Source organism: Pogoniulus pusillus, chromosome 3 (assembly GCF_015220805.1).
Source record: "Pogoniulus pusillus isolate bPogPus1 chromosome 3, bPogPus1.pri, whole genome shotgun sequence".
Taxonomy (NCBI): Eukaryota; Metazoa; Chordata; class Aves; order Piciformes; family Lybiidae; genus Pogoniulus; species Pogoniulus pusillus.
The window spans coordinates 7,164,835-7,184,702 of NC_087266.1; the positions used below are offsets into that span (position 1 = coordinate 7,164,835).

The 19,868-nt window shown below is 50.2% G+C and overlaps 2 long non-coding RNA genes across 5 annotated transcripts; both read left to right on the plus strand.

The window, feature by feature from the left end:
* The first annotated feature begins 950 nt into the window (after window positions 1-950).
* Window positions 951-3,337, plus strand: LOC135173459 (uncharacterized). Of its 3 annotated transcripts, none has more exons than XR_010301343.1 (4): window positions 951-995; window positions 1,138-1,198; window positions 2,614-2,771; window positions 2,943-3,337. It is a non-coding gene; the product is annotated as an uncharacterized LOC135173459 (long non-coding RNA). The 3 variants fall into 3 exon arrangements; XR_010301344.1 differs by having other exon boundaries at window positions 952-966; XR_010301342.1 differs by lacking the exon at window positions 951-995 and having other exon boundaries at window positions 1,009-1,198.
* A 1,120-nt stretch (window positions 3,338-4,457) lies between these two features.
* LOC135173471 (uncharacterized) lies at window positions 4,458-6,973 on the plus strand. Of its 2 annotated transcripts, none has more exons than XR_010301347.1 (4): window positions 4,458-4,616; window positions 4,757-4,817; window positions 6,247-6,404; window positions 6,576-6,973. It is a non-coding gene; the product is annotated as an uncharacterized LOC135173471 (long non-coding RNA). The 2 variants fall into 2 exon arrangements; XR_010301345.1 differs by having other exon boundaries at window positions 4,458-4,587.
* Window positions 6,974-19,868: the final 12,895 nt, after the last annotated feature.

Below are 19,868 nucleotides of genomic sequence, written 5' to 3' on the forward strand. Positions count from 1 at the left end.
ATGAAAGAGAGGCCAGCGTGGGAGGAGAGGGTGGGCATGGGTGGGCATGATGAGAAGGTGGGGGGGAGAGAGAGGGAGAAGCTGTGTGTGAGAGAGTGAGGAAGAAGCTGTGTGTGAGAGGGAAGGCAAAGGGCATAGCAGGGTGGGCATTGGGAGAAGAAGGGTGAGAGAGTGGTCAGGCGTGGGAAGAGGCTGCTGAGGGAAGTGCTGTAATCAGCATCCCTGCAGGTGCTCCGTCAGTGTGTTCCTGTGGAGCTTGGTGAGGTAGTTTAGTGGTGCTGGTAGTTGGGTTATGGTTGGAGGGGATGACCTTCAAGGTCTTTCCCAGGCACGGTGATTTGCAGGATTGTGTGCTTGTGCGTGGTGGTTGTCGTCTCGTTGTGGGTCGTGCTGTGTCTTGTGTGGTGGCCTGCTTCTGATTCTTTGGGTTTCTTTTTTTCCTGGAGAGAGAAGGTGGTGGGGTTGGGGAGGAGAGGGTGGGCTTAGGGAGGGCATGGTGGATGTGAGATGAAGCTGGTGGATTGGGGGAGAGCAGGGTTCTTCTTTCTGTGCTCTTGCGTCGTCCTTTTTGTCCTCTGAATGCATTGTCCTGTTCTTCTTGCTGTTGTTTTTGCGTCGTCTTCTTCTTTGTTGTTCTGCTGCGTGGTCATTTTTTCCCTCTTCTGCATGATGCTGTTGTGTCTTTGTGAGAGAGGCAGAGGAGGAAGGAGAGGAAGTGGACGTGGTTTTGGAGGAAGAGGGGGAAGAAGAAGAAGTGGGTGCACTTCTTCTTCTTCCTCCTCTTCCTCCTCTTCTTCTTCTTTTCTAGGGCACGCACGTTGTGAGGCTGGGCTCCTTTGAGAGCATGCCCAGCGGGATGGGTGTTGGAGACAGGAGGGTTGATGCAGTTGCCCGTGATTGCTCCAGTTGCCCGTTTTGCTGGTGCCTGGTGTGAGGGCTGAAGGACGAAGGGGTTGGCAGCTGGAGGTGAGCAAGAGCTCCTGCAGAGCGAGGAGGTGGGTGAGAAGTTGAGGTGATGTGAGGGAGGTTAGTGTGTGTGTGTGTGTGGGGCTGGGGCGGGTGGTGGCAGGTGGCATGATGTGGAGGCTGGAGAGCTGGTGGGCACAGGGAGTGCCCTGCTTGTCCTTTGCTTTGCAGAGCCATTGGCTGTGTGGGACACGGTGGCTGGCCTGCTTGGAGAAGCACTTGTGGTGCCAAGGTACGTTCCTCTTCCTCTCCTCTTCTTCTTCCTGCTCTCTTTCTCTTCCTCCCCTACTGCATGCCCAGCACGCGCAGCAGATTGATGCTGACTGTCTTGGTCAGTGTGGTAGCAGAGGAGGTCCTCTGTCTTTTGTCCTTGTTCATTGCCTCCACCTTCTTGTTCTGGGCTGTCCTGTTTCTTCTGCGCTGCCCTCTAAAGGGTTGGTTCTTTGTTTTTCTATTGCTGTTTGTCATGGTGGAGTGAGAGTGGTGGTGTTGGGGAGGAGAGGGTGGGCATAGGTGGTTAGAGTGCGAGCGTGGGAAGGAGCGAGTGGAAGATGGGGACGAAAGAGAAGGCTGGGGGAGGAGAGGTGGCAAGGTGGGCATAGTGAGTGCGTGGGAAGGAGCGAGTGAAGGTGGGGGAGGAGAGGGTGGGCATAGGTGGGCAGAGTGAGTGCGTGGGAAGGAGCGAGTGGAAGGTGGGGACGAAGAGAAGGCTGGGGGGAGGAGAGGGTGGGCATAGGTGGGCAGAGTGAGTGCGTGGGAAGGAGCGAGTGGAAGGTGGGGGGGAGGAGAGGGTGGGCCTGGTGTGAGGATGGGCAGGAGAGCGAGGAAGGTGGGGATGAAAGAGAGGCCAGCGTGGGAGGAGAGGGTGGGCAATGGGTGGGCATGATGAGAAGGTGGGGGGGAGAGAGAGGGAGAAGCTGTGTGTGAGAGAGGGAGGAAGAAGCTGTGTGTGAGAGGGAAGGCAAAGGGCATAGCAGGGTGGGCATTGGGAGAAGAAGGGTGAGAGAGTGGTCAGGCGTGGTAAGAGGCTGCTGAGGGAAGTGCTGTAATCAGCATCCCTGCAGGTGCTCCGTCAGTGTGTTCCTGTGGAGCTTGGTGAGGTAGTTTAGTGGTGCTGGTAGTTGGGTTATGGTTGGAGGGGATGACCTTCAAGGTCTTTCCCAGGCACGGTGATTTGCAGGATTGTGTGCTTGTGCGTGGTGGTTGTCGTCTTGTTGTGGGTCGTGCTGTGTCTTGTGTGGTGGCCTGCTTCTGATTCTTTGGGTTTCTTTTTTTCCTGGAGAGAGAAGGTGGTGGGGTTGGGGAGGAGAGGGTGGGCTTAGGGAGGGCATGGTGGATGTGAGATGAAGCTGGTGGATTGGGGGAGAGCAGGGTTCTTCTTTCTGTGCTCTTGCGTCGTCCTTTTTGTCCTCTGAATGCATTGTCCTGTTCTTCTTGCTGTTGTTTTTGCGTCGTCTTCTTCTTTGTTGTTCTGCTGCGTGGTCATTTTTTCCCTCTTCTGCATGATGCTGTTGTGTCTTTGTGAGAGAGGCAGAGGAGGAAGGAGAGGAAGTGGACGTGGTTTTGGAGGAAGAGGGGGAAGAAGAAGAAGTGGGTGCACTTCTTCTTCTTCCTCCTCTTCCTCCTCTTCTTCTTCTTCTTTTCTAGGGCACGCCCGTTGTGAGGCTGGGCTCCTTTGAGAGCATGCCCAGCGGGATGGGTGTTGGAGACAGGAGGGTTGATGCAGTTGCCCGTGCTTGCTCCGGTTGCCCGTTTTGCTGGTGCCTGGTGTGAGGGCTGAAGGAAGAAGGGGTTGGCAGCTGGAGGTGAGCAAGAGCTCCTGCAGAGCGAGGAGGTGGGTGAGAAGTTGAGGTGATGTGAGGGAGGTTAGTGTGTGTGTGTGTGTGGGGCTGGGGCGGGTGGTGGCAGGTGGCATGATGTGGAGGCTGGAGAGCTGGTGGGCACAGGGAGTGCCCTGCTTGTCCTTTGCTTTGCAGAGCCATTGGCTGTGTGGGACACGGTGGCTGGCCTGCTTGGAGAGGCACTTGTGGTGCCAAGGTACGTTCCTCTTCCTCTCCTCCTCTTCTTCCTGCTCTCTTTCTCTTCCTCCCCTACTGCATGCCCAGCACGCGCAGCAGATTGATGCTGACTGTCTTGGTCAGTGTGGTAGCAGAGGAGGTCCTCTGTCTTTTGTCCTTGTTCATTGCCTCCACCTTCTTGTTCTGGGCTGTCCTGTTTCTTCTGCGCTGCCCTCTAAAGGGTTGGTTCTTTGTTTTTCTATTGCTGTTTGTCATGGTGGAGTGAGCGTGGTGGTGTTGGGGAGGAGAGGGTGGGCATAGGTGGTTAGAGTGCGAGCGTGGGAAGGAGCGAGTGGAAGATGGGGACGAAAGAGAAGGCTGGGGGGGAGGAGAGGGTGGGCATAGGTGGGCATAGTGAGTGCGTGGGAAGGAGCGAGTGGAAGGTGGGGGGGAGGAGAGGGTGGGCATAGGTGGGCAGAGTGAGTGCGTGGGAAGGAGCGAGTGGAAGATGGGGACGAAAGAGAAGGCTGTGGGGAGGAGAGGGTGGGCATAGGTGGGCAGAGTGAGTGCGTGGGAAGGAGCGAGTGGAAGGTGGGGGGGAGGAGAGGGTGGGCCTGGTGTGAGGATGTGCAGGAGAGCGAGGAAGGTGGGGATGAAAGAGAGGCCAGCGGGGGAGGAGAGGGTGGGCATGGGTGGGCATGATGAGAAGGTTAGGGGTAGAGAGAGGGAGAAGCTGTGTGTGAGAGAGTGAGGAAGAAGCTGTGTGTGAGAGAGAAGGCAAAGGGCATAGCAGGGTGGGCATTGGGAGAAGAAGGGTGAGAGAGTGGTCAGGCGTGGTAAGAGGCTGCTGAGGGAAGTGCTGTAATCAGCATCCCTGCAGGTGCTCCGTCAGTGTGTTCCTGTGGAGCTTGGTGAGGTAGTTTAATGGTGCTGGTAGTTGGGTTATGGTTGGAGGGGATGACCTTCAAGGTCTTTCCCAGGCACGGTGATTTGCAGGATTGTGTGCTTGTGCGTGGTGGTTGTCGTCTCGTTGTGGGTCGTGCTGTGTCTTGTGTGGTGGCCTGCTTCTGATTCTTTGGGTTTCTTTTTTTCCTGGAGAGAGAAGGTGGTGGGGTTGGGGAGGAGAGGGTGGGCTTAGGGAGGGCATGGTGGATGTGAGATGAAGCTGGTGGATTGGGGGAGAGCAGGGTTCTTCTTTCTGTGCTCTTGCGTCGTCCTTTTTGTCCTCTGAATGCATTGTCCTGTTCTTCTTGCTGTTGTTTTTGCGTCGTCGTCTTCTTTGTTGTTCTGCTGCGTGGTCATTTTTTCCCTCTTCTGCATGATGCTGTTGTGTCTTTGTGAGAGAGGCAGAGGAGGAAGGAGAGGAAGTGGACGTGGTTTTGGAGGAAGAGGGGGAAGAAGAAGAAGTGGGTGCACTTCTTCTTCTTCCTCCTCTTCCTCCTCTTCTTCTTCTTCTTCTTTTGTAGGGCACGCACGTTGTGAGGCTGGGCTCCTTTGAGAGCATGCCCAGCGGGATGGGTGTTGGAGACAGGAGGGTTGATGCAGTTGCCCGTGCTTGCTCCGGTTGCCCGTTTTGCTGGTGCCTGGTGTGAGGGCTGAAGGAAGAAGGGGTTGGCAGCTGGAGGTGAGCAAGAGCTCCTGCAGAGCGAGGAGGTGGGTGAGAAGTTGAGGTGATGTGAGGGAGGTTAGTGTGTGTGTGTGTGGGGCTGGGGCGGGTGGTGGCAGGTGGCATGATGTGGAGGCTGGAGAGCTGGTGGGCACAGGGAGTGCCCTGCTTGTCCTTTGCTTTGCAGAGCCATTGGCTGTGTGGGACACGGTGGCTGGCCTGCTTGGAGAAGCACTTGTGGTGCCAAGGTACGTTCCTCTTCCTCTCCTCCTCTTCTTCCTGCTCTCTTTCTCTTCCTCCCCTACTGCATGCCCAGCACGCGCAGCAGATTGATGCTGACTGTCTTGGTCAGTGTGGTAGCAGAGGAGGTCCTCTGTCTTTTGTCCTTGTTCATTGCCTCCACCTTCTTGTTCTGGGCTGTCCTGTTTCTTCTGCGCTGCCCTCTAAAGGGTTGGTTCTTTGTTTTTTCTATTGCTGTTTGTCATGGTGGAGTGAGCGTGGTGGTGTTGGGGAGGAGAGGGTGGGCATAGGTGGTTAGAGTGCGAGCGTGGGAAGGAGCGAGTGGAATATGGGGACGAAAGAGAAGGCTGGGGGGGAGGAGAGGGTGGGCATAGGTGGGCATAGTGAGTGCGTGGGAAGGAGCGAGTGGAAGGTGGGGGGGAGGAGAGGGTGGTCATAGGTGGGCAGAGTGAGTGCGTGGGAAGGAGCGAGTGGAAGATGGGGACGAAAGAGAAGGGTGGGGGGAGGAGAGGGTGGGCATAGGTGGGCAGAGTGAGTGCGTGGGAAGGAGCGAGTGGAAGGTGGGGGGGAGGAGAGGGTGGGCCTGGTGTGAGGATGTGCAGGAGAGCGAGGAAGGTGGGGATGAAAGAGAGGCCAGCGGGGGAGGAGAGGGTGGGCATGGGTGGGCATGATGAGAAGGTGGGGGGGGAGAGAGAGGGAGAAGCTGTGTGTGAGAGAGTGAGGAAGAAGCTGTGTGTGAGAGAGAAGGCAAAGGGCATAGCAGGGTGGGCATTGGGAGAAGAAGGGTGAGAGAGTGGTCAGGCGTGGTAAGAGGCTGCTGAGGGAAGTGCTGTAATCAGCATCCCTGCAGGTGCTCCGTCAGTGTGTTCCTGTGGAGCTTGGTGAGGTAGTTTAGTGGTGCTGGTAGTTGGGTTATGGTTGGAGGGGATGACCTTCAAGGTCTTTCCCAGGCACGGTGATTTGCAGGATTGTGTGCTTGTGCGTGGTGGTTGTCGTCTCGTTGTGGGTCGTGCTGTGTCTTGTGTGGTGGCCTGCTTCTGATTCTTTGGGTTTCTTTTTTTCCTGGAGAGAGAAGGTGGTGGGGTTGGGGAGGAGAGGGTGGGCTTAGGGAGGGCATGGTGGATGTGAGATGAAGCTGGTGGATTGGGGGGAGAGCAGGGTTCTTCTTTCTGTGCTCTTGCGTCGTCCTTTTTGTCCTCTGAATGCATTGTCCTGTTCTTCTTGCTGTTGTTTTTGCGTCGTCTTCTTCTTTGTTGTTCTGCTGCGTGGTCATTTTTTCCCTCTTCTGCATGATGCTGTTGTGTCTTTGTGAGAGAGGCAGAGGAGGAAGGAGAGGAAGTGGACGTGGTTTTGGAGGAAGAGGGGGAAGAAGAAGAAGTGGGTGCACTTCTTCTTCTTCCTCCTCTTCCTCCTCTTCTTCTTCTTCTTCTTTTCTAGGGCACGCCCGTTGTGAGGCTGGGCTCCTTTGAGAGCATGCCCAGCGGGATGGGTGTTGGAGACAGGAGGGTTGATGCAGTTGCCCGTGCTTGCTCCGGTTGCCCGTTTTGCTGGTGCCTGGTGTGAGGGCTGAAGGAAGAAGGGGTTGGCAGCTGGAGGTGAGCAAGAGCTCCTGCAGAGCGAGGAGGTGGGTGAGAAGTTGAGGTGATGTGAGGGAGGTTAGTGTGTGTGTGTGTGTGGGGCTGGGGCGGGTGGTGGCAGGTGGCATGATGTGGAGGCTGGAGAGCTGGTGGGCACAGGGAGTGCCCTGCTTGTCCTTTGCTTTGCAGAGCCATTGGCTGTGTGGGACACGGTGGCTGGCCTGCTTGGAGAGGCACTTGTGGTGCCAAGGTACGTTCCTCTTCCTCTCCTCCTCTTCTTCCTGCTCTCTTTCTCTTCCTCCCCTACTGCATGCCCAGCACGCGCAGCAGATTGATGCTGACTGTCTTGGTCAGTGTGGTAGCAGAGGAGGTCCTCTGTCTTTTGTCCTTGTTCATTGCCTCCACCTTCTTGTTCTGGGCTGTCCTGTTTCTTCTGCGCTGCCCTCTAAAGGGTTGGTTCTTTGTTTTTCTATTGCTGTTTGTCATGGTGGAGTGAGCGTGGTGGTGTTGGGGAGGAGAGGGTGGGCATAGGTGGTTAGAGTGCGAGCGTGGGAAGGAGCGAGTGGAAGATGGGGACGAAAGAGAAGGCTGGGGGGGAGGAGAGGGTGGTCATAGGTGGGCATAGTGAGTGCGTGGGAAGGAGCGAGTGGAAGGTGGGGGGGAGGAGAGGGTGGTCATAGGTGGGCAGAGTGAGTGCGTGGGAAGGAGCGAGTGGAAGATGGGGACGAAAGAGAAGGGTGGGGGGAGGAGAGGGTGGGCATAGGTGGGCAGAGTGAGTGCGTGGGAAGGAGCGAGTGGAAGGTGGGGGGGAGGAGAGGGTGGGCCTGGTGTGAGGATGTGCAGGAGAGCGAGGAAGGTGGGGATGAAAGAGAGGCCAGCGGGGGAGGAGAGGGTGGGCATGGGTGGGCATGATGAGAAGGTGGGGGGGAGAGAGAGGGAGAAGCTGTGTGTGAGAGAGTGAGGAAGAAGCTGTGTGTGAGAGAGAAGGCAAAGGGCATAGCAGGGTGGGCATTGGGAGAAGAAGGGTGAGAGAGTGGTCAGGCGTGGTAAGAGGCTGCTGAGGGAAGTGCTGTAATCAGCATCCCTGCAGGTGCTCCGTCAGTGTGTTCCTGTGGAGCTTGGTGAGGTAGTTTAGTGGTGCTGGTAGTTGGGTTATGGTTGGAGGGGATGACCTTCAAGGTCTTTCCCAGGCACGGTGATTTGCAGGATTGTGTGCTTGTGCGTGGTGGTTGTCGTCTCGTTGTGGGTCGTGCTGTGTCTTGTGTGGTGGCCTGCTTCTGATTCTTTGGGTTTCTTTTTTTCCTGGAGAGAGAAGGTGGTGGGGTTGGGGAGGAGAGGGTGGGCTTAGGGAGGGCATGGTGGATGTGAGATGAAGCTGGTGGATTGGGGGAGAGCAGGGTTCTTCTTTCTGTGCTCTTGCGTCGTCCTTTTTGTCCTCTGAATGCATTGTCCTGTTCTTCTTGCTGTTGTTTTTGCGTCGTCTTCTTCTTTGTTGTTCTGCTGCGTGGTCATTTTTTCCCTCTTCTGCATGATGCTGTTGTGTCTTTGTGAGAGAGGCAGAGGAGGAAGGAGAGGAAGTGGACGTGGTTTTGGAGGAAGAGGGGGAAGAAGAAGAAGTGGGTGCACTTCTTCTTCTTCCTCCTCTTCCTCCTCTTCTCTCTCTTCTTCTTTTCTAGGGCACGCCCGTTGTGAGGCTGGGCTCCTTTGAGAGCATGCCCAGCGGGATGGGTGTTGGAGACAGGAGGGTTGATGCAGTTGCCCGTGCTTGCTCCGGTTGCCCGTTTTGCTGGTGCCTGGTGTGAGGGCTGAAGGAAGAAGGGGTTGGCAGCTGGAGGTGAGCAAGAGCTCCTGCAGAGCGAGGAGGTGGGTGAGAAGTTGAGGTGATGTGAGGGAGGTTAGTGTGTGTGTGTGTGTGGGGCTGGGGCGGGTGGTGGCAGGTGGCATGATGTGGAGGCTGGAGAGCTGGTGGGCACAGGGAGTGCCCTGCTTGTCCTTTGCTTTGCAGAGCCATTGGCTCCGGTCTTCTGTTTTTCATACTAAACAGCCCCAGATCTCTCATCCTTTCCTCATCAGATAGATTTTCAGTTCCTTAATCGTCCTTGTTGCCCTCTGTTGAACAATCTCCACTATATTCCTGTCCCTCTTGAACGATGGAGTCCTCAACTGGTCACAATATTATAGGTATGGTCTCACTAGGTTGGAGTAGGGGGTGGAGGAGAACATTTTGCTGATATATATATAAAGGTGAGGTTTTAATATGGCTCGTTTTGAGTATGGCAGAAAGTATGGAACCTCAGAATGATAGGGGTTGCAAGGGAACTCTGGCGATCATCTAGGCCTACCACCCTGCTAGAGCAGGTTTGCCTACAGCAGGTTGCACAGTATGGCATCCAGATGGGTTTTGAATGAGTCCAGAGACAGAGGCTCCACCACCTCTCTGGGCATCTTATTCCAGTGCTCTGACACACTTCACAGAATCACAGAATCAACCAGGTTGGAAAAGGTCTTTACGATCATCGAGTCCAATCTATCACCTAACCCTTCTAATTAACTAAACACCTCCAGGGATGGTGACTCCACCACCTCCCTGAGCAGTCCATTCCAATGGGCAATCACTTCTAAAGAAGTTCCTCCTCATGTCTCCTATGTTCAAGTTTGTATGTGTTACCTCTTGTCCTATCTGTGGGCACCAACTGAAAAAAAGACTGCCCCCATCCTCCTGGCAGTCACTGTAATATTTATGAGCACTGATAAGATCCCCTCTCAGTCTTCTTGAGGTTAAAAAGCCCTAAATCCGTCAGTCTTTCTACATAAGACAGATGTTCTTGTCCTCTAAACATCTTTGTAGTCCTTTGCTGTGCCCTCTCAAGCAGTTTCTTGTCTTTTTTGAGCTGGGAAGCCCAGAACAGCAGTGAACATTATGAATACTCCTAACAGCCAAGTAAACCTGGATATCATGACAGGGAAACTATAGCAATGAAACCTGCATTCCTGCATTTCTTTACCTTTCTCTGCAACCAGGCAGTTGTCACCCTTTCATTTTTTCAATCTCATTTTAATGTTACGTGGAGCATTTCCCAAGTGCTATGTTTATGTATTATTATTTATACTCACCCCTATCCCTAAGGATATCCTCCTCTGCAGGCACGTCTCCATCAGGAACTCTAGTGAAAAACTGAAGACTGGAAGAATTCATCTGCAAAATTTCACAGGCCCTTAGAGAAACTGGTGTCAGTATGGTCCAATGCCCTTTGGAAATCCATTCTAAACTCATCTGGCCTCTGTTTAGCTGTCATAGAATCATAGAATCAACTAATTGACCAGGTTAGAGAAGACCTCCAAGATCATCCAGTCCAACCTAGCACCCAGCCCTGTCCAATCAACTAGACCATGGCACTAAGTGCCTCAGACAGGCTTTTCTTGAACACCTCCAGGGATGGTGACTCCACCACCTCCCTGGGCAGCCCATTCCAATGCCAATCACTCTCTCTGCCAACAACTTCCTCCTAACATCCAGCCTAGACCTTCCCCAGCACAACTTGAGACTGTGTCCCCTTGTTCTGTTGCTGGTTGCCTGGCAGAAGAGACCAACCCCCACCTGGCTACAACCTCCCTTCAGGTAGACAGCAATGAGGTCCCCCCTGAGCCTCCTCTTCTCCAGGCTGCACACCCCCAGCTCCCTCAGCCTCTCCTCACAGGACTCTGTCCCAAGCCTCTCACCAGCTTCGTTGCCCTTCTCTGGGCACATTCCAGCATCTCAAGATCTCTCTTGCATTGAGGAACCCAGAACTGGAACTGTCTTAGCATTGCAATTAACAATCAGCAGCTATCAAGCAAAATTACCATCATGGCCTCCTAGTACAATCATCCCCACAGTGTTGCATCCAAAAGCATGCTTTCTTTCACCTCTTTGGCAAAAGGAAAACACCAGCAGGAAATTTCCAAGCAACAATCAGTTCACAGAGGGCAGCAGCCTCCTACTGAACTTTGCTGTTCATCTAGTTACGCAGGACAGAGCTCTTCAGAGGTATATTGATGAGATGGTGGGCTGATAAGGAAAGCAAACAGCTGAAAGTGAGAAGTGGCTTGAAAGGTCATCAGTGCTGTTGAATAGGTTCAGATGTACTCAGCCACTGGCACACTCTGTTACCTAGAGAGGAGCTCTCAGTCTTGCTGCCCTTTAAAAAAACCTCTGTGTAAAGTCTGCATCAATGTTTTGCAGAGTTCTATGTAATGATAGAAGAAACAAAGTGACAGGCTTAGCATAAAATTGTGGTGTTTGCATAAGTAAAGCAGGAATGTTTGCTGGGTTTCACATTGAGTCATTAAGTGCCTTTTTTTTTTTGGCAATGCAAAAATATTCAACATTTTTTCTGTCCATCAGGTCTTCAAAAAAACCCTCTATAATTTCAGGATAATCTTCCAAACGGCCTTTGAGTCTGATTTTAGGAGACTTTGAGTCTCTTATGCCTCTTAAAATCATAGAATCATAAAATTGTTTTAGCTGGAAAAGACCTTTAAGATTGGCAAGTCCAACCCTTATCCAACAACACCATGGGCATTAAACTGTCTTCCAGAGCGCTGTGTCTGTGTGGTTTTTTAACACCTCCAGGGATGATGACTGCAGAACAAAATCAGGACAAACATATTTAAGTCAGGACAAAATCAGGACAAACATATTTTGACTGATACAAATCATTGTCTCTGATCTGACTGAACATCTGAATGATGTTGAGATGCTGGAAGGTGTCCAGAGAAGGGTGACAAAGCTGATGAGAGGCCTGGGACAGAGCCCTGTGAGGAGAGGCTGAGGAAGATGAGGGTGTTTAGCTTCGAGGAGACTCAGGGGTGAGACCTCATTGTTGTCTACGAACTACCTGAAGGGAGGTTGTAGCCAGGTGGGGTTGGTCTCTTCTGCCAGGCACCCAGCAACAGAACAAGGGGACACAGTCTCAAGTTGTGCCAGGGGAGGTCTAGGCTGGATGTCAGAAGGAAGTTTTCCACAGAGAGAGTGATTGGCATTGGAATGGGCTGCCCAGGGAGGTGATGGAGTTGCCGTCCCTGGAGGTGTTGAAGCAAAGCCTGGCTGAGGCACTTAGTGCCATGGTCTAGTTGACTGGCTAGGGCTGGGTGATAGGTTGGACTGGATGATCTTGGAGGTCTCTTCCAACCTGGTTGATTTTATGATTCTACCCTGATTTAGGGTTGGATGTCCCTGCCCATGGCATGCAGGTTGGAACTAGGTGGTCCTCGTGGTCCCTTCCAACCCTGACTGCTTCTGTGATTCTATGATTCAATTGTAGTTTGGTTTTTTTTAAACACTTTTTCTTCTTATTTACACCATCCAAAGTTTGCAGACTTCTATCACTGACTCTATAACTTTATTCCAAATACATATTTTTCTTGAGTGCTGGCAATTCTAAGTCTATATTTAGAAAATAAAAAGTATATGTATAAATACAATACATAATTCAAATATATTTTAATATGAAATATGATATAAAGATAATATAAATATAAAATTATATACTAATATGTCTTGGGTTCAAATTCAGGTTCCCAGAGACTCTAATAAATTTAATAGACCCAATGACAATTTATAGAATGTATAGAGTGCCCTCCCCTCTTCCCCCTCCTTTCCCAAAGATAGGGAGAGAGAGAGAGATAAGCACACCCAAATAAATCAATCTCACTTGATTTGGAAGTTAAAAAGGAAAAGTTTAACAATAACTTAGAAAAAGGTATTGGAGGTAGGGGAGTTTACAAAGGATAAGGAAGGGAAAACAGCAAAATACAAAAAAGGGATGGATACAACCCGAGCAATGTGATGGTGTCTCTGCCTTGTGGCTGCCACGTGGTGTGCTGGGTATGCAGTGTGAGTGTGTGTGTCGAGAGGGAGCGAAGGAAAAAGAGGAAGAGGAGCAGGAAGCTCCTCTGGTTTATAGGACAGGAAGTGGGGGGAGTGGGCTAACCATCACCTGGAGTGTGGCCCACCCCTGGGGAGGGGCCAAGACCCCTAGGGTCAGGTTCAGGGTTACTCCCCCAGGAGTGTTAACCCTATACATAATAATATAAAATATTATCTATTAATAGGAAATGAGCACTTTAAGAGGCTATGTAATAGGAATGCAGGAAAGCTTGCACTCTTAAAAGTCAATAAACCTAGATAGTTTGCTGAATAATCTCTCTCGGAGGCTCTGCTGTGAATATGTAACACAGCTTGGGTAATATACTTTATGTCATGGAGTCTGCATGTATGAGCCAACTGCAGGAAGGAATTTTAATCAGTGTGGTCATTTTCCAATCAGAACTGCTACCCATCATTGGTGGTGATAACGCCAAGGTCGCGGGTTCGTTCCCCGTACGGGCTACCAACACATCCTCCTCTGTGGAATCGAACCTGGGTTTCCCACGTGGCAGGCGAGAATTCTACCACTCAGCACAACACAGAACCCTTTGCTAAGGAAGGTTGGAGATGTTGTTAGGGATGTTTTAGGGTTTAGGAATGTCATTGAGGGTGTGCTGTATGTGACGTTGGTGTCAGAGACTAGGAGTTGTTTGGAAGAGATGAGCTACCCAGTAGCCTACCTAATATGTGTGAACCCAGCCAGCATGGGTTTAGGAAGGGCAGATCCTGCCTTTCTAACCTGATCTCCTTCTATGATCAGGTGACCCGCTTGGTGGATGTGGGGAGGCCTGTGGATGTGGTCTATCTGGACTTCAGCAAGGCCTTTGACACGGTCCCCCACAGCAAACTGCTGGCTAAGCTGTCAGCCCATGGCTTGGATGGCAGCACTCTGTGCTGGGTTAGGAACTGGCTGGAGGGCCAGACCCAGAGAGTGGTGGTGAATGGTGCCACATCCAGCTGGTGGCCAGTCACTAGTGTTGTCCCTCAGGGATCTGTGCTGGGCCCCATCCTCTTTAACATCTTCATAGATGATCTGGATGAGGGCATGGAGTCAGTCATCAGCAAGTTTGCAGATGACACCAAGCTGGGGGCAGATGTGACTGAGTTGGAGGGCAGAAGGGCTCTGCAGCGGGACCTTGACCGCCTGGACAGATGGGCAGAGTCCAATGGGATGGGGTTCAATAGCTCCAAGTGCAGGGTGCTGCACTTTGGCCACAACAACCCCATGCAGAGACACAGGCTGGGGTCGGAGTGGCTGGAGAGCAGCCAGACAGAGAGGGATCTGGGGGTGCTGATTGATACCCACCTGAACATGAGCCAGCAGTGTGCCCAGGTGGCCAAGAGAGCCAGTGGCATCCTGGCCTGCATCAGGAATGGTGTGGCCAGCAGGAGCAGGGAGGTCATTCTGCCCCTGTACTCTGCAGTGGTTAGACCACACCTTGAGTACTGTGTTCAGTTCTGGGTCCCCCAGTTTAGGAGGGACATTGAGATGCTTGAGCATGTCCATAGAAGGGCAACGAGGCTGGGGAGAGGCCTTGAGCACAAGCCCTATGAGGAGAGGCTGAGGGAGCTGGGATTGGTTAGCCTGGAGAAGAGGAGGCTCAGGGGTGACCTTATTGCTGTCTACAACTACCTGAGGGGTGGTTGTGGCCAGGAGGAGGTTGCTGTCTTCTCTCAGGTGGCCAGCACCAGAACGAGAGGACACAGCCTCAGGCTGCGCCAGGGGAAATTTAGGCTGGAGGTGAGGAGAAAGTTCTTCACTGAGAGAGTCATTGGACACTGGAATGGGCTGCCCGGGGAGGTGGTGGAGTCGCCGTCCCTGGAGCTGTTCAAGGCAGGATTGGAGGTGGCACTTGGTGCCATGGTCTAGCCTTGAGCTCTGTGGTAAAGGGTTGGACTTGATGATCTGTGAGGTCTCCTCCAACCCTGATGATACTGTGATACTGTGAACTTGATGATTTTGGCTGCTATTGTAGGTCTGGTTGTAGTGTGGAGGCGAGAGAGATGCAGGAACAAACAGGCTGTAAGTGAGGTTTTTACCTTCTCCAGAGGCAATAGCAGGGAGCTAAGGGTTAAAGAAACAGTCTGCAGCCGAAGCCAGCGGGAGAAGGGGGAGAACAAGCTGTGCTTCTAGACATTAAGTTCTTGATGCTCCAATGAAATTTTATTAATTTATCTATTGTTGCCATTTATGTGGCCTATCCCTGGAATGTTCATCTCTCTCCTATGTCTGAGCTAGAGGATCAGCTCAAACGGCCACAATTACGAATTGTGGTCTGCCAAGCTCCAGCTGAAGCTCCAGACTTTGCACTGAACTGCTGGGGTCTGGGCAGATCTTTGCTTCTGCTGACTTTGCTCTGAGAAATTAATTTCTGGCAAAGGAGGTGGACAGCTGGCGCTGCTGTTGTTGTAAAATTCTGCAGTGTAAGTTGCCAGACCTATGTGTCAGGGAGAGATTTTTCAAGGGAGGGAGAGAAGACAGCAATCATAACACTACCAGACAGAAATGAATTTGGGTTTTGTTTAGTTTGGGGTTTTTTTTGTAAATAGACATTCTTTAGCTCACAGTGGGGAATTTTGCCATTGCAAAGAGGATGACTGAATTAGTAGGCAAAGTAAGAACAGTCTCTACTTGTAGCCATAATGTGAAGAAGCTGTCAGCACATCCATACAGGCTGTTGGGTCCATGCAAACGTCTAGGAGGCTTCCAAAAGCCTTTATAACCCATGGAAAATGCCATATATAAAAGTTTTATGGATTGCCATCTGCTACTTGGGAAATACAACATTCTAATGGTGAACTGTATAAAATGGCTAATTTAGGCCCTAATCAATCTTGAACAATGAACTGATTTGTGTTGCTTCTAGAACAGGAAAGAAGAGCAGAGTAAGCCAAAGGTTCGTCCCTAGAGAGCTCAGACTTAACACCTATTGACATGTGCAGTGCTGGTGAATAAGTTCATTCTTGGGGACCAAGCGGAGGCAATTCAGCCCCAGTACAGAGAGGTCTGCAGGCAGCAAAGACTGCAGAGAGCTGTTCTTAAATGTGGAGACACTCCTTCAGAATATTAAATAGCAAGTAGATAAAAAAGTAACTTCATGTCCAAAACTCATATCAAAATTGATGTAAAACTCTATGTCTGTATCCAAACATCACTATGGACAGCAGTGGAAGGGATAGTGGAGGACAAAGGCAGAGAGATATGCCAAGTTCAAAATGTGCACACAAATTATAGATCATCTCTAGAATTTGAAGACCTAAGATCAAAATGTTCCCACAGGATGAATCATGCAGCTAGCAGCAGTATGGGGATTTGTTCATGCTATGCAGCTTTAAAGCTTGAGGAGAGCAGATTTTGACTGGATGTTAAGAAGAAACTCTTTACAGTGAGCACGGTGAGACACTGGAACAGGTTTCCTGGGGATGTTGTAAATGCTTACTCTCTGGAGGTGTTCAAGACCAGGTTGGACAGGACCTTTAGCAACATGGTTTAGTGGAAGGTGTCCTTGCCCATAACAGGAGAGGTGAAACTAGATGATTTTTAAAGTCCCTTCCAACCTAAATAATCCAATGATTCTATGATATTTCCCTGAAGTGGAGCTGGGAACTTCAACACAGCCATGAACAACTCTTCAAGTACCCACCTTGCCTTTGACAATCAATTAGCAGAATATATGAGGGTTCAGAGCATGGAGCCTTAGTGCAACAGAGTCTCCAAAATTGTGTAACAGAAGAAAATGAATGAAGAACCTTGTGAAGCCCATAACCATATAAGTGCTCTTAAGACTTCAGTGTTTCTAAATCACTGAAAACAGAATGGCTAGTCTAATCTAGGCAAACAGAGTCTGATCTTGAGCAGAGAAAGATGTCTCCAAAGGGCACTTTCTCCCATGCTAAGCCAAGAGTTCAAAGGGTGTTGAATCGCCAGCTGGGAAGTGCCTGCCACCTCTCGTCCTAAAGCGTGGAGGTGTATTGTTGAGCTGCTATTGCATGTTTAAACAGCCAACACTGATTAGGATTAATCCTTAGAAACCACTTGTGACAAGCCTGGCATGCATGCCTATAGTTTAGAAGCTGAGATACAGCAAAGATTGTCTTCCTCTTGCTGAAGCTGGCTGCCTCCTTCACTCTGTATTCACATCAGCAGTATTCTTTGGGAAAAGCTAAGCTTTCCTTGCAGCCAGAGAAGGGTTTCAGCTGACAGCTAACTCCTGGTTCAATGTTGTTATCTCTAGCAGTGAAATCTTGATAATTGAGGGATTCAATCTGAACAAGAGTGAAGTGTACGTGTGTGTGCCTGAAGGAGGGATGGAAGGGAAGACAAAATACAGAAGCAAAATTCCTTTGGAGTACTGAATGTGCTGGGAACTCCTGTGGCATGACAGTCTGCGTAACAACAGCTGTTAACTGAAGTGCAGAAGTACCCTTGCAGCCTGCCAGGCTTCTCCCTTGTTGCAGTACAAGCAGATACCAGAGTTCTTCCCCTTCCCACTCACATTTTCTGAAACCTGGATGCTTATTGACACACATTCAGCTGCATTTCAGAGCCTGTGTGAGTCACCGAGCTAGGGTTTATTACTCACTGCTGAGCAATAGCTAAGGAATTAGGAGCTCTGGGGCTCGTGTGTCAGTGATCACTACATACACAGTGCAGGTTTGCCTGGGAACCCTTCAAATTATCCCTCTTTCTTTTATTTATTTATTTAGTTCCCAGCAGGGTTCAGGGACAGGGTGTTCCTGCTTTCTGGGTTATTTTGTTACCCCTGGGTGAAGAAGCAGACAAACCGAGCAAGAAAATGGATTTTATTCATTGTGGGAAAGTGAGTGTATACAGGGGAAAAAAATGTGTTCCACATTCTCTCCACATGATGAATTTAAGACTCATGTGGAGATAAACCAAAAATACCCATGAAAGGCCTTTGGTTTTTGCATTTAACTTCCACAGGAGATTCCCAGAGTTGTTTGAAATAAACAACATGAAAGGAGACCCTCTGCCCACTCTCTGATGTGAAGTAATTAATGGTTGGGTCAGCATTTCCACTCTTAATTCTGCTTTTCATAGGCTTTGTTTTAAAAATGTGCTCCAGACGTGAACTGAACATGTAATAATACTTTGCATTTAGAGAAGGCTTTCATCTGAGCAGCACAAAGTACTTTGAAACTATTAGTCAATTAAGATTCACAGCATCATGAGACATACAGACTTCATTTTTTCCAGAGAAAAGGAGGCATTCAGAGTCAAACACCCTGGTGACATTTTTTCTGTTGATATGACATAGCATCAGAAACCCAGAGATTTGTCCATTAGTTCTGATAATCTCTTGAAGCCATCACTGTTTCCATGTCCTGCTTGATGGGGTGTTTATTTTTCATACCAGGACGAATTTTGAAACAATAATTTAACTAAAAAAAAACCCAAACCACCCTCTGTGTAGCTAGATCATAGAATCATAGGGTCAGCCAGGTTGGAAGAGACCTTCAAGATCATCCAGTCCAAACTAGCACCCAGCCCTAGCCAGTCAACTAGACCATGGCACTAAGTGCCTCAGCCAGGCTTTGCTTCAACACCTCCAGGGACGGTGACTCCACCACCTCCTGAGCCAGCCCATTCCAATGCCAATCACTCTCCCTGCCAACAACTTCCTCCTAACATCCAGCCTGTACCTCCACTGGCACAACTTGAGACTGTGTCTCCTTGTTCTGTTGCTGGTTGCCTGCAGAAGAGACCAACCCCCACCTGGCTACAGCCTCCCTTCAGGTAGTTGTAGCCAGCAATGAGGTCATCCCTGAGCCTCCTCTTCTCCAGGCTGCACACCCCCAGCTGCCTCAGCCTCTCCTCACAGGGCTGTGTTCCAGGCCTCTCACCAGCTTTGTTGCCCTTCTCTGGACATGCTCCAGTATCTCAACATCTCTCTTGAATTGGGGAGCCCAGAACTGGACACAGTACTAAAGGTGTGGGCTGACCAGTGTCAAGCACAGGGGCAGAATAACCTCCTTTGTCCTATTGGCTACACTGTTCCTAATCCAGGCCAGGATGCCATTGGCTCTCTTGTTGTTATCAACTTGCCCCTTTCAGTAGGAGATCTGCACCATAACTGAAGAGTGACTTTTCTAGGATCCCATGGGAAGGCTGTGCCACGACCGAGGAGTTTCACCTGTCCAGCCTCATGCCCTAAGAGCAAGGCCACCTTTCCGATTTGGATTTTCAGTAGGTTTTTGGGTGTAATCATCTTTTCCTTTGAGCTGTTACAACACCGAGTGCCGCAAGTCTTCTAGCTGCAAGTGCAGCAGTTTCAAATAGAAATAATCCTCCTGGCACTGCCCTAGAGAGCATGAAGCTGCACACAGTAACTCACAGAAGGTGACTCTAAACTGTCACAACAGTATAGTAGCGAAAGCGACAGCAGCAAAGGGACTGCTGTAAGGATTGTAGCAGGAGGGTACGTTCCTGCTGCGTACTGAGTCTAGAATCTGTTTTGTGTGCTGCCTTGTGATGTTGCATCTTTTATTTTGGTTTTGTTTGGATCAATCTAGAGCCATTGTTGGTGGTATAAAATCCTTTTAACAGATTGCTTAGGGCATGACCCACTGTGATCAAGGGCAGCACGCTCAGTCCCTGCGATTAAAGAGCGCTGCCTTTAATCCCCAGAGCCTGAATGACGTGCTGCATTTTACAGTGTGGCAAACGCACCTGGCCGGGCTGAGATAGGGCTTATGAGAAAGCACTTTTACAGGCATGCATGCAACACTGTAAAGCTGTTCTGAGCAAGGTCAGAATAATTCACAGTATACACTTTGGCTCGGTTTGAAGATCATCTGCAAAACCTACATAGAGAAAATTGCAGGCAAGACTAATAAAAAATTTAATGAGCCTTGATCAGCAGGAATAGTTTATTATGATTTGGTTTATTAGTCTTTTCAGGTACTCTTTCCTCATGCCAGTAAGTATAGGTGATTACTTGCCCATGAACCTTTTTTTAGCTCACCATGAATCACAGCTGAGAAGACATTATATGGGAACTTTGTGTAGACATTCAATGGGTTGAGGGATCAAAGCCAGATCTGGTATTCTACGTCCCCAACCCAGACCAATTACATCAGAGTCACTTCTCTGTGTCAAAAGTTAATTTCAGAACACAGCCTTGTTTAGAATGAACTATTGCTTTTTAAGGGTAATGCCAGAAGATCAGATGCCTTTGGAATGTCTTACCTATTATTCAAGGTTATTTTGTTTGTCTGATAAAAGTCCTACTTGAATATTTGAGATTCGTGCTGGGAGGACAATAACAGGATAAGGTCACATCAACAACTGGCGGAGAGGTTCACCAGCTAAGTTCTAGCACTTCAGCTGTTTCGTGGTAAACAGCCCTTTGCACGCTTCGTCCCCAGGCACCGGGGGAGGAGCTCCCTGCAGTCCAGCCACGTTTCCATGGAGTGTGCTCCAGCAGTTACCAGGATGTGAAACAACTAACCCCTCAAAAGCATGTTCACAGACCTAAGCCCAAGACACTTACAGTTGCAACATACAGTACCAGGGGACTCTTTAGCATCAGATAAAGAATGCTTTTGTGGTA